The following is a 13225-nucleotide window of genomic DNA, read 5'->3' on the forward strand; positions in this document are numbered from 1 at the left end:
TGTGTATGACAAGGCTATTATAGTGGTTGTAACATAGACCATAATGCAAATGCAGAGGGTATTATAGTAATCATGACCTAGCCCATAATGCAAATGATGGACTGAGTTTGTATCAAAGACCTGGGAGATGGAGAAGACAGTGACATCATCCTCTAGCCCTGGTAAAAATGGCTTCGGGGTCATCTAGACTTTACTCCAACCTGTCTTGTATAGGAGTGCTGCTAGCTAAGGCCTTTGCAGGCTGTTTAGATAGTTTGTAACTATCACTGGTCTTTAGCAATGTCTGGAGTGGTCTTCTGGAGCTGCTGGAGTATCTTTAACATGACTGTAGTGTTGACAGAATCAGAACTGCCTCAAGGGCAGTACATCTAGTCAACAATAAGGGGTTGCTTTAATGGCAGCTCCCTATTCAACATAGATACCATTCTCTGTTGGGTTTTTGTTTAGATAGGGTGTCATTTATTGCAGGCTGACCTATAGGGGATAACAGCCTTGAACTTTCCACCTTCTCATGTCATCTCCCAAGAACTTCATTTACATGTATACAAAAGCCATAAAGAATTATAAGTGCATTTTATTAATATGTAATTTTTGCTCAATGACACCTGAGATAAGCTACCAAAAGAGGCCCCCTACATTCTTACATCTACTTTTACACAGGCAGTTCCATCAAGTGAGAAAATCCTTCTGTCCCAGGAACAGAGACTGACACTCAGTGTTATATTGTAATCAGCTAGCTTAACCCAGAAGCCATAGAATGAAAAGCACAAGGACATCTAAAACGTAGTCCTGTTGTAAGGAGTATATGACTTAAAGATTTACAGAACTTAAGGGGGGAAGCGGACAACACATGAGCTGAAAATAGCCTTGGAAATCAGACACACCTGCTAATAATGCCAAGAGTGTTGGAAAGAACCGGGCCCATGCATAAAATATTCATGTGATGCTAGTAAATCAAGGTTGGTGGCTGGGGAAATGGTTCATTCAATGAAAGATTTTATAGTATAAGAAAGAGGACATGAGAGCAAATCTCCAATGCCCATGCAGAAGACAGTCATGGATTCTCATGCCTGGAAATAAAGCAAAGTGGAGCAAAACCAGGAATAAGCAAAATAGTGAGCTTCAGATTTGGTGAGAGGGTCCCTTAAAAAAATAAGGTGTAGAGAAATAAAGGATGACATGCAGTGTCCTACTCTGGCCACAACATGCATGAAAAAGAGTGTATGCATAGGGAAACATGTGCACATACACAGGAAAGAGGTAGAAGAAGCCAAGGTTTCATCCACAGCAAGCAAACACTAACAAACTGGGCAGCAGGAGCAGAGCTATGTCTCAGATTTGTGCTGCAAAGCCTGAGGGCCTGAGTTTGATTCCTGAGACCCAAGTGGTAAGAGGAGAGGACCAACTTTTGCCAGTTGTTTCTGTCCTCTGGATATATACTGTGGCATGTGTGCACACATACATATGCATATACGCAAAAGTTATGAAATAATTTTTTAAAAATTGGTGATGTGACAGATTTAAGATACTAAATTTTCAAATATTTGTTTCTAGGAGGCTTGTTGTTGTGTGTGGACAGTAGGGACCAATAACATCAGGTTCCAGGACCTCTGACCCTTGTGGTCAAGTCCATTACTGGACCCACACCAAAAAGCTCTTCCCTGCAGTGGTTTTCTCCAGAGCTTCCAGAGTCACCATCATATACATCTTGAGGTAAGTTACACACTGGGCTTAACATGTGTCCTAGGTGCCCTAATGATCTTTCATAGACATTGACAAGTATACTTAGCATGTACATGTCAAGAAGTGGGAAGTAAAGACCTCAGAACTGCAGGGGAAGAAATGAAGAACACTTGGAAGACAGTTATGGAGTCACTGAACAACCCAAAGAGGGGGGTACCTGAAAGGCAGGGAAGGCCAAGATTGAGTTGAAAGGGTACAAAGTTAGTGTGTGGTAGTGTGGGTTTAGAATAGTGACACTCAATGGCTGCGGGCAGAAGGTGTATGAATTTCAGGACAGCCTGGAAAATAGAGAATGTTCCAGGCTTGGCTGGACTTTCAAACAGAGGGGATGGAGAATATGGCTGAGATGACTTAAAGCATATAAAGTCCTTTCACAACAAGCTTGAGGACTAGAGTTTAAGTCCCCAAACCACATGTAAGAGCTGAGAGAGTGCTGGAGACTAGCATTTGTATGGTGAGACATAGGGGAGGGGGATAATCTGCGATCCCCTATGCATCTAGCCTAAGGTGAAAACTAGAAAAGAGACCCGATTCAGAAAAGTTTATCGGTGAGGACCAACACCAGTGGATGTTCTGAAGCATCTGTTAGCAGTACCATGACGTATTAAAACTTCACAAAGAGTGTACGAAAATGACCTCAGACCTCAATGGACAACATTGAATGGCATTTTATGGGAGCTTGCACCCATGACAGATTACTAAACTCGAGACACAAACAAAATGACATTGAATTAATGATCAAACTGTCTCCATCTTTGGAAGTGATAGGCTTGAACACCTGGCCTACATGTCACATATGTGCATGAATAGAGAGGAAGAAATGTTTTGCGATGTGGTAAGCAAGCACTAAATTCATAGACTTTGTTCTACTTAGAACATGTGTTCTGATGGAACAATATTACAATAATTGTGTGTGCTCTAGGGCAGGAAAGGAATGCTAATACACAACACAGGAGCTGGGAAAGTCACAAAAAATGGACAAGGATCAACATAGCATAATAAGGGTCTAGATATTGAAAATCAAGAGTAAAGAAGAACAGTAAAATAATGCACCCACTGATTCATCTTTCTGGTAAATTCAATTCATTGACAATGACCATGAATGTTTCACACAGGAGGCTCATCAGTGTGCCCGGCCAGTAAGGACCTTGCCCATCAGGTCCTAGGACCTCTGGCCCTCTGGGCCATGTCCATTACTGGCCACCCACCTATTGGAGACCCCTTGCAGGAGGAGACTTCCACAAGCCTCCGAAGTCATTCCCCCTATCCGTAACGGTAAGTAGGATACTTGAATTACCATTGGTGCTGTCTTCCCACCCCGAATCATGCCTAAATGCCTCAAAGTACCACAGTTACAGTTGTTGAAAGAAGGATGCTAGAGACCTCGCAGCCCCAGGAAAATTCAGAAGATACCTGGAAGAAGGATGGTTCTACGGTCACAGGTCCCACACATATAGAAGCAGCATCTGGTCCTAGACATGGGGAGGAGACGTGGGATGGATCAAGAGGAGTGGAAGTCAAGAATAAGGGACAAAATATCATGTGCTGAAGACGATGGGGGCATGAGACGCCAAGGGGAAGAGGCTGATGATTCTGCTCTTTATGTAAGTTGTCCCAGGTTAACCTGAAATCTGGGCAATGGAGGACAGGGATTGCTGAGGAGATGGCTTATTTATTGGGGAAGGGATTGGCCCTGCAGAGTTAGGGCCAACAACAGAGGCAAGATTGAGGGAGTAACATGGGTCAGGCTCTGTGGGTTTCCGTGGCCCCCTGGGCTGCAGAGATGGTACAAGCAGTCTGGAAGCTCATAGGGAAGCAGGCTGAGAGAGCAAAATGGAGAAAGGACATAGAGCTGGGATCACATCCTATGATGCCTGGTGTCCTCCAATTGCACGCCTGAGACATGTTGCGCCTGCTCACAGGCGAGTGTGTGTGTGTCTACTCTTCAGGAGACACACAGGCAAGTACAGAGAATGACATGGGGCAGAGCAGCGGACTTTCTGAAGGAGAGCCTTTAACGGCAGGCACTCCACAGTGTCATGAAAACATGTAGGATGGCCAGGAAAGCACTGTGTCACCCAGGAGGACTTGAAACTGTTCTGTCTGCTACCTCCAGCTTTGGGAGTGCCAGGATCATAGGCCTGAGCTACCACCTGGCTGTCTGTGCTGAGGATAGAACTCATGGCTTCCTAACATGCTTGGCTAGCACTCAGCCAACTGAATTTAGTCCCTGTTGACCATAACGTGCTTTTATTAAAGACATTTGTACCACATGGGTTGTGTGAATTGTACACCCAGCAACTGTATACCATCACAGAAGAGGGTGGGTCTGAGGACAACTTGTGGTTGTCAATTGTCTCCTATGAAGAGTGTCCAAAGATTCTCTATTGTTCATTCCAGTACTTGTAAGGCAGGAAACACATTTATCCAGGGAAATCCTAGAAAAAAGCTAATAACGATTTATAACAAGAGTCATTGACTTTTCTTTCTAGGACGCACACCCCTTCCCTGGTTAGCAGCCACTTAACATTGCTCCTACGACGACCACTGGTATCCCTGACCAGTAGGGACCTAGGATATCAGGTCCCAGGACCGCTGACCCTCTGGGTCAGGTCCACGTGGACCTCCCCACACCCATTGGAGCTCCTCTGCCGGAGAATTCTCCAAGCCTCCCAAATTACTCCCCCTATTTCTTGAGGTGAGTTAGAATCTTGGCTTATCTTCTGTCCTGTATCCTTCTTGGCTCTGCCTGAGACACCTGCAGGGTGCTGAGGGTGAAGGTGTAGGATGTGGGAAGTTAAAGACCGGACATTCCAGAGTGGGAACCTGAAGCAGCCTTGGATGTACAGTGCTCATATTTTCCCATATCCACCTAGAGAGGGGATGAAGATGGGAGCCTCTGGTGAGATCAAGTGGCAAAAGAAGAAAAAGTAGCCTGGAGTGGTGTGAGTGCAAACTCAGCGAGTGTGTAAACTCAGTCCTCAGGAGACTCACGAGAGACCTTACACAGTCGTTAATCACCTGGAAGAGATAGGATGGTCCAGGGAACCCTGCACAAACAAAAGAGCAATAGGGAGATCCCAGAGGAGATGGCAGGATTCTTTCCAATGAAAGGGAGCATGAGGACCTGTGTTGGGTCCCAAGAGCACATGTCAGAACTGAAGGGAAACACACTGGGGCTCCTGTCATGCCAGTTGTGAGATGTTAGGCAGAGATAGGCTACAACCTTGACGTTCCTGGACCAGTTAGTACTCAGCCCTGTGCTGAGGATGACTTGAGAGCCTGCCCCCAGGAAGGGAGAAGGTAAGGACCAACACCTCAGTGTCCTGTGGCCTCCACAAAGTACTGGAGAATGTGCTGCATACAGTGTGTCTCTATATCTATTCTCTCTCTCTGTCGCTCTCTCTGTCTCTCTCTCTCTCTCTCTTACGCTCTCTCTGTCTGTCTCTATCTCTGTCTCTGTCTCTCTCTCTCTCATTAAGGTATACAAAAATACTAAAATGAATGAGAAGGAGCAGAGATTCTAAAGAAGAGACTTCAATGGCCTGTAGTCAGAGAACTTGCAATGTCTCCAAGAATCTAAAGGATTCCTTATCTAGCTGCCTCTGACATTAGAAATCTCTGGGTTTCAGGCCTAAACTACCATGGGTCTTCTTTTGTGGTAGAGGAAAGCACCTCAGTGGTTTCATGGCTTCGTGTATGCCAGGACTGTGCTCAACCAATCCACTCTACTGACTGGTGCCAAAATCCAATCTTATTTTTATTTTTGAGTGTGTGCTTGTGTGTGTATGGGGTAGGTGTGCATGTGTTCACATGTGCCCTCATTGGCTTGGCCAGGTCAAAAGACAAGGTGTGGGTCTCAGTTCCCTTCTCCTAATCTGAGTCATCGTCCTCAGGCTTGGCAGCCAACACCTTCATTCACCAAGCCCTCTTGCTGTCTCTCAATAGCTTCTGAAACATATTCTGCCTCTCTGTTGTAATGAACATACAAATAGAAACATCGAGCAGCTAGATTATTATCATGAATCAGACGGTCACTTGGCAGATCGACTCTCTTGGTGACAATCCTGCTCCTTTCTCCTAGGAGGCTCATCGGTGTGCCCAGCCAGCAAGGACCCTAGGCCGTCAGGTCCTAGGACCCCTGACCCTCTGGGTCAGGTCCATTAGTGGCCCCCCACCCATTGGAGCTCCCTTGCAGGAGGAGACTTCTACAAGCCTCCCAAGTTATTCCCCTATTTCTTGAGGTGAGTGGGATGCTTGAATTATCACCTGTGCCTGGTCCCCACCCCTGACTCATGTCTGGACCTGTAGGGTACCACAGTTGCTGATTTTGTAGGTAGCATGGTAGAGACCTTACTACCCAGGACCTGTCCGGACACACCTGGCAGGAGGATGGCTCTACAGTCCCAGACCCCACACATAGAAGGACGGCTTCCCACACTAGAGAGTGGGGGAGATGACCTGGATGGATCATGAGGAGTGGAAGACGAGAATGAAGGCCAAAATATGTTGTGCTGAAGCGGTGGGGGCATGAATTGCCAAGACTCAGGAGGCTCACAGAGATTTATTGTTTATAAATCTTATAGAACATAAGATGTCCCAGGCTGATCTGGAACCTGGGCAATGGAGGACAGGGAGTGCTGAGGATGTGGGTTATTTATTGGGGAAGGCATTGGCCCTGCAGAATGAGGCCCAACAACCCAGAAAATGTTGAGGGAGTGGTGTGGGTCAGGCACTGTGGGTTTGTGTTGCCCCCTGGGCTGCAGAGATAGTACAAGCAGTCTGGAAGCTCATAGGGAAGCAGGCTGGGAGAGCAGAAAGGGCACTGGATCAAAAAGGGGGAGGGCTGGGACCACATCCTATGATGCCTGGTGTCCTCCAATTGCACGCCTGAGACATGTTGCGCCTGCTCACAGGCGAGTGTGTGTGTGTCCACTCTTCAGGAGACACACAGGCAAGTACAGAGAATGACATGGGGCAGAGCAGGGAACTTTCTGAAGGAGAGCCTTTAATGGGACTTCATAGTTTCCTGTCCATTATTTTTTGCCCATTTTTTATCTCATATCTTTCTTACTGTCTCTCTGTGTGTTTGTCTCTATTTTTCTCTTGTTTCCTTTCAGTACATACACACAAGCACATCTACATGTTTTTGCAGGTCCACATCAGTGCACATAGTGGGTCACATATCTCAGAAATTACAAAAATACATTTACATTTCAATGTAGATCCTTTCATTATCTTTCGTTTTCATGTAGTCACGTAGGATCACCATGTTTTCACTGTGACCCTATGAGCACAATGATCTGCCATTTCTTGAATGCTAAGTGTGCATGTCTGAAGTATTGTATTTCCATTTTCCCTTTTTGACTTCCAATTCATGACTTCTTTTGTTCCAAGTTAGCACTCTGCCAACTGAGTTCATTTTCTAGTCCCAAGTTCTCGATTTTGTGTTTTTTTTTTAATGGATTGATTGTATATAATGCCTTCCTAACACACCTGGGCAAGATGAGTTTTTTCCATTCATCAAAGAAATGTTTATTTTCTTTTATCCTGTGGGTTCATGAATCAAATTAGCGTTCAGACCTATAGGTCAAATCCTCTGTATGGTGAGCATCTAGATAACACGTAAAAAATTATATATACATATATATAATTATTCATATAATATAACATGATATACTTATATATAATATATGTGTGTGTATGTGTGTATGTATTATTTTATGAATGTTTTGCCTGCATGTATGTTCGTTCACTACATGTGTGCATGGTCCCTATGCAGTTCAGAATAGTGCATCAGATTCTTTGGAAATGGTGTTACAGACAGGTGTGAACCACTATATTGGGTGCTGAGACTGAAACTGGTTCTCCTAATTCCCAAATTATCTCCCCAGCCTTCTCCAATATACTTTCTTAATGACAATCTTGCATCTTTCTCTTAGGAGGCTGATTGGTGTAACGAGTCAGTAAGGACCTCGGTGTTCAGGTCTCAGGACCTCTGACCCTCTGGGTCAAGTGCATTACTCTCTCTCATACCTATTGGCATTTCCCCGCAGCAGGAGACTTCTCCAAGCTTCTCACGCTAGTCCCCCTATTTCCAGAGGTGAGCTAGACACTTGGCATCTCTCCTATTTCTGCAGCCCCCTTTCCTAGAAACCTTGAAATGTACAAAGGTGTTGGAGATGGTGTGATAAAGTTCTTCTAGCAGGGGACCTGGAGGAAGCTTGGAACATGGTTCTATAGTTCCAGATACCACCCAGAGAGGGGGTTACAGTGTCATAGGGAAGTCCCAGGTTGTATGAGTTCACAGAAGACAAGAATCAAAGGCAAAAGCAACATATCTTGGTGTGGGGTTGTAATCTCAACACTCTGATCTTGGGGAAGAGATTTTCTGTTAGAAGTCAGCCTGGGAAATGAACATTCCAGGCTCTTCAAGTCTTTAAACATGTGAAACAGAAGGGTTTAAGAGATGGTCTGATGGTAGAATACTTGCTAAACAAACATGAGGACCTGAGTTTGAGTCCCCGAAGGTGGTGTGAAAGCTGAGGATCAGTACACTCCCAGTCCTCCATGGCAGGATGTCAGGCAGAAATAGACTCTCTGGAAGCTTGTAGTCCAGTTCGTGCAGCAAACACAGTAGAGAACGAGAGACTTAGCATTTCCTGAAAGGATGGGGAGTTCTTGTGACCTCCATACTCATGCCTGGTATCCACCCACCTGACTTAACACAAGCACAAAGATGAAAAAGAATGAACATAGGTTCTGAGAGAGAGCCTATAAATGGCATTTCATAGTCTTGCTTAGCCATGTAGGGTGGTTAGGAACCCACTCTGTGGTCATAGATGACCTTGAACCCCATCTCCAGCTGCCTTCACCTTTGGGATGCTAGGATTGCAGGCCTGAACTACTATGTAGAGTGTTGGGCTAAGCTATCACTGCACCAACTGAGTTTATCCCCGAGTCCTAGTAGTCTGTCTTTCTTTAAAAACTATTTTGTATTACACTATGTATGTGCACCCAGGCACACACCACGACTCACCTGGGCAGATCCAAGAACAACTTATAGTTGTCAGTTCTCCCCACCATCACCACCACCCAGGGCTCAAGGGTCTGGGTGATTCACTTAAGTGGTTACACTGTGGCAAAAGACTCTCTCTTTTGAGTTATCTCACTATATTTCAAATACAATAATTTGGGGATAACGTTCTCAATAATAATCCCGCATTTTTGTCCCAAGGAGGTTCATTGGTGTACCCAGCCAGTAGTAGGGACCTAGGTCAGCAGGTCCCAGGACTTCTGACCCTTGAGGTCAGGTCCATTACCGGCCCCCCACCAAGAGAAGCTCTGCTGCAGGAGGAGGAATCTTGAAGATCAAGCCTCCCAAGTTACTTCCATATTTCCTGAGGTCAGTTAGACACACTGCTTATCTTCTATCCCATATCCTCTCAATTCCTTTCCTAGAAACCAATGGTGGATTAAGAATGCAGATATCAGCCGTGAGATAGTATTTACGGTCGCAGGAGTGGACATAAAGAAGGCCTATAAGGAAGATGATTACACAATGACAGATCTCACTCAAACAGGGCAGGGATAGAGGGAAATCTCAGGTTGGATGAAGTAGCAGAAGAGAAAAAAAGAGGACCAATAGAAATCTGTGAACCTCCACCTGAATACTCAGGCAGGAGAATTATTAGGTTGAGGATAGCTTAGTTTGAAAAATAGGAAGTTCCGTGGTAACCTGGATTCTCAAAAAGCGGGAAGAAGGAGCATTGGGCAAGTGGCTTAATGGCCAAAGTGCTTGCCAATAAGCATGAACCTGGCTTTGAGTCCCAAGGAAATGGGAAAGCCTTGTGCAGAGCACATATCTGCACTGCCAGTTCTCCTGTGGTAAGAGGGCAGGCAGAAATATAGGAAACTATCTAGAGTCTTGTGAGGAGGCATGAGATTCTACCTCAAACAAGGTGGGTAGTGAGGACCAACACCTGAGGATGATGTGTCTTACACATGTGTGCTATGGCACAGCCCCCTCATACCACACACACACACACACACACACACACACACACACACCTCAGATTCTTATGGAGAGTGTTTAATGGCATTTCCTAGTCTCATGTAGCCATGTAGGATGGCCAGAGTCTCAGTATATCACTAGAGTGACATTGATCCCAGAGCCAGATTCCTCCACCTTTAGGAATGCTAGGGTGATGGACTTAATCTAATTTGTACCCTGAATTTAATGTTGGGGTGAAGATTTATGGCTTCCTGTACGCTAAGATAATACTCCACCACCTGTGCTTTTCCCCCACTCTTAATGTCATTTCTCTAATTAAAAACCTTTTTATTGAATTTATTATTCTCTGTGTGCATGATACTGTGTACACGTGCATGGTACAGGACAACTTTCTACTATGTAAATCTTGAAGATCAAACTCATATAGTTAAGTTGGGGACTCAAGCTTAACTTGAGAGTTTTTATCTGCTAAAATAACATGCAGGATCCAAGATCTTTTCTTAATGAAAAAACTTCTTCTAGGGGCGGAAATGGAAACTTTTATAATTTAATAAAATTTACTTTCAAAAAAAAACTTCTTCTCTTCTCCTAGGAGGCTTACTGGTGTGTTTGGCCAGTAGGGACCTAGGTCAGCAGGTTCCAGGACCTCTGACCCTTGAGGTCAGGTCCACTTCCTTCCCCCAACCCATTGGAGTTCCCCTACAGAAAAATTCTCCAAGCCTCCCATACTACTTTTCCTATTTCTTGAGGTGAGTTGGATGTTCTTGGATTATCCTCTATCCTATACCCACCCAGCACCTTTCCTAGACACCAATAGTATATTAAGGATTCAGATGTCTAAGGAGGTATCATGAAGAACAGACAGCCTCAGGAGGGAACAAGAAGGAGGTCTTGAAGGAAGATAGTTACACAGTCAGTACCACCTGGAAGTGAGTTTGCTGCATTCTAGGCAGGTTCACAGGGAATTCCCAGATTGGATCAAGTGGCATAAGACAAGAAATGTCCAAAGAGCATGTGGTGATGTGGGCCTCTAATACCTGTTGACTGAGGTTTCTGTCCCACCCAGTCCTGCAGTCATTCAGTCCCAAAGAAATCACACAGAGGTCTACATTAATTATAAACTGATTGACCCATTATCTCAGGCTTCTTATTAACTCTTATAACTTATATTAGCCCATTATTCTTGTCTATGTTAGCCATGTGGCTCAGTACCTTATTGGGCAAGGCAGTCACATCTTGCTTCCTCTGCATCTGTGTCACGACTGCAGACTGAACCCTCTTCCCAGAATTCTCATCGCCCCACCTGTCCTTCCTGTCTGGCTACTAATCAGCATTTTATTAAAAATAATACAAGTGGCAGGATGAAATACCATTGTCCCACAGCAAATACCAACACTCAGGCTCACATGGGGAGATTTAAGAGGTTGAGGTCAACTCTGGAAACGTAGGACTCTGAAAAGAAGAGGGAATGCTAAAGAGATGGCTAAATAGATAATGTGCTTGCCAGTGAGCATGAACCTGGGATTGAGTCCCAGGATATGTAGAAGACCAATGGGTAGCATCTGTAGTGCCAGCTTCCCTATGGTAAGATGGCAGTAGATACAACCAACTCTCTAGAATTTGGTGGGGTGAATAGATTGGCCTATGTGCCAAAGATGAAAAGCCTACATCAAAAAGGTGGACACTGAAGAAACCCACCTAAGAATGACCTGTGTTGTACATGTGTGCCATGGCACATAGCACCCTGACTCATATGTAGTATGTGTGTGGGATATACACGCACTTGAAGGAAAACTACCTGATATTCTAAGGCAGAGCCTTTAATGGTATTTCTTAATTCTTATTGAGAGTGTTTAATGACATTTTGTAGTCTTGTGTAGCCATGTAGTCAATGACTCAGTATGTCATTGAGGATGACTTTAAACTTGTGTTACAGATATCTCCACAGTTAGGAAATGTGACATTTACTTGATGCTGGGCATGGAACTCATGGCTTGATCCATGCTTGGCCAGCTCTCTACTAAGTGACTTTATCGCCACGTCCACATGTCATTCATGTATATACCGTGTTTGTCATCACAAGTTCTCCATGGTGCTCATAGGGAAATCTAGGGTAACTCAAGGCAGTCAGTTCCCTCCACCATTTGGGCCCCAGGTATTGAACTCTGATCATCAGTCTTGGGGCAAAGACCTTTAACTGCTGCAATATCTTGCCAGCCACTCATGCATTCTTAATGATAAACTCACATCTTTACTCCTAGGAGGCTCACTGTTCTGCCTGGACAAAGAGACCTAGGGTCTCAGGTCCCAGGACCTCTGACCCTCTGGGTCAAGTCCATTGTCCATCCCCCACCCTTTGGAGCTCCCCTGCAGGTGCAGAATTCTCCAAGTCTCCCAAGTTAAATCCCTTATTTCTTGAGGTGAGTTAGACACTGATCTTCTGTCTTCTGTTCTCCCCACACCTTCCCTAGACACCTGCAGTGTTAGCGCTGGGATGATAAAGACTCTTAGCCTCAGCAGGTGACCTAAGGGAGACCTGGAAGGAAGGTGGTCATGGAGGCACTGATCCCACCCAGAGAGGAGGTTTCCATTTGTCAGACAGGCACATGAGGGTTTCCAGTTCAGATCAAGTGGCAGAAGACAAAAATAAGAGCGGCATGTGGTGGTTAGGGAGGAAAGCCCCACACTCAGGAGACCCCAGTAGCCAGTTAGAGGTCAACGTGGGGAAAAAAGTGTTTTTCAGGCTTGCTGGGCTATCAGAAACGGGGGCAGCAGTGGAGTGGGTTTAGTGCACAGTGGTTGTCAAACAAGTTCTAAGACCTGACTTGAGTCCCAAGAACACATGTCCGATAGATGGGGATATCAGTAGTCACACTCTCCTCTAACAAGGAAGTTGGCAGACACAGGAGACTGTCAACTCACGCGACAGTGTTCCTGGTGCACAGCGGAGAAGAAACCCTGCAGCTAAAAGGTGGGCAGCGAGGAGGAGACGCATGGTTTCCTCTATGCTGTGCTAGGATTCTGCCCAGTGAACTTATCTGACAATACAAAAGTCATTTCTTTTGTTAAAATGTTTTTATTATTCTCTCTCTCTAGTAATCTAGTCTAGCAGGAAACACTTATTTCTGAGCCATCTTGTCAACTCTTAATATCCTCTCTTTGCTCCTAGGAGGCTTATTGGTGTGGTCAATCTATAGGGACCAAGATCACCAGGTCTCAAGACCTCTGACCCCAGGGGTCAAATCTCCTCCCCAGTTGAGGAGAATTCCTTGTCTCCTCATTACTTCTAATTCTTGAGGTAAGTTGGACACTTGACTGATCTGCTCTTGCATGCTTCCATGTTCCCTTTCCTAGACACCTGCTGAATACTAAGGGTGTAGATGTCAGAGATGATCTAGGTTCATTCATACAGCCCAGGAGGGCGCTGGAAAGAGACTTGTTAGGAATCTGCTCATACAGTCACAATCC

General features: G+C 45.1%; 1 protein-coding gene across 3 annotated transcripts in view; it reads left to right on the plus strand.

Annotated features, from left to right (window-relative positions):
- The first annotated feature begins 1573 nt into the window (after nt 1-1573).
- Usp42 (ubiquitin specific peptidase 42) overlaps nt 1574-13225 on the plus strand; it is a 38124-nt gene continuing 26472 nt past the window's right edge. For 2 of the 3 annotated variants that reach the window (XM_087903305.1, XM_048436798.3), the window contains exons 1-6: nt 1574-1713; nt 2859-3018; nt 4236-4441; nt 5828-5987; nt 7686-7846; nt 12927-13055. The gene's annotated coding sequence lies outside the window, so the exon portion shown is untranslated. Of the gene's footprint in view, nt 1714-2858; nt 3019-4235; nt 4442-5827; nt 5988-7685; nt 7847-12078; nt 12178-12926; nt 13056-13225 lie in introns of those variants that run through there. The other variant, XM_048436797.3, reaches the window with a different exon arrangement.

This window comes from Myodes glareolus, chromosome 2 (assembly GCF_982192425.1).
Source record: "Myodes glareolus chromosome 2, mMyoGla1.1, whole genome shotgun sequence".
Taxonomy (NCBI): Eukaryota; Metazoa; Chordata; class Mammalia; order Rodentia; family Cricetidae; genus Myodes; species Myodes glareolus.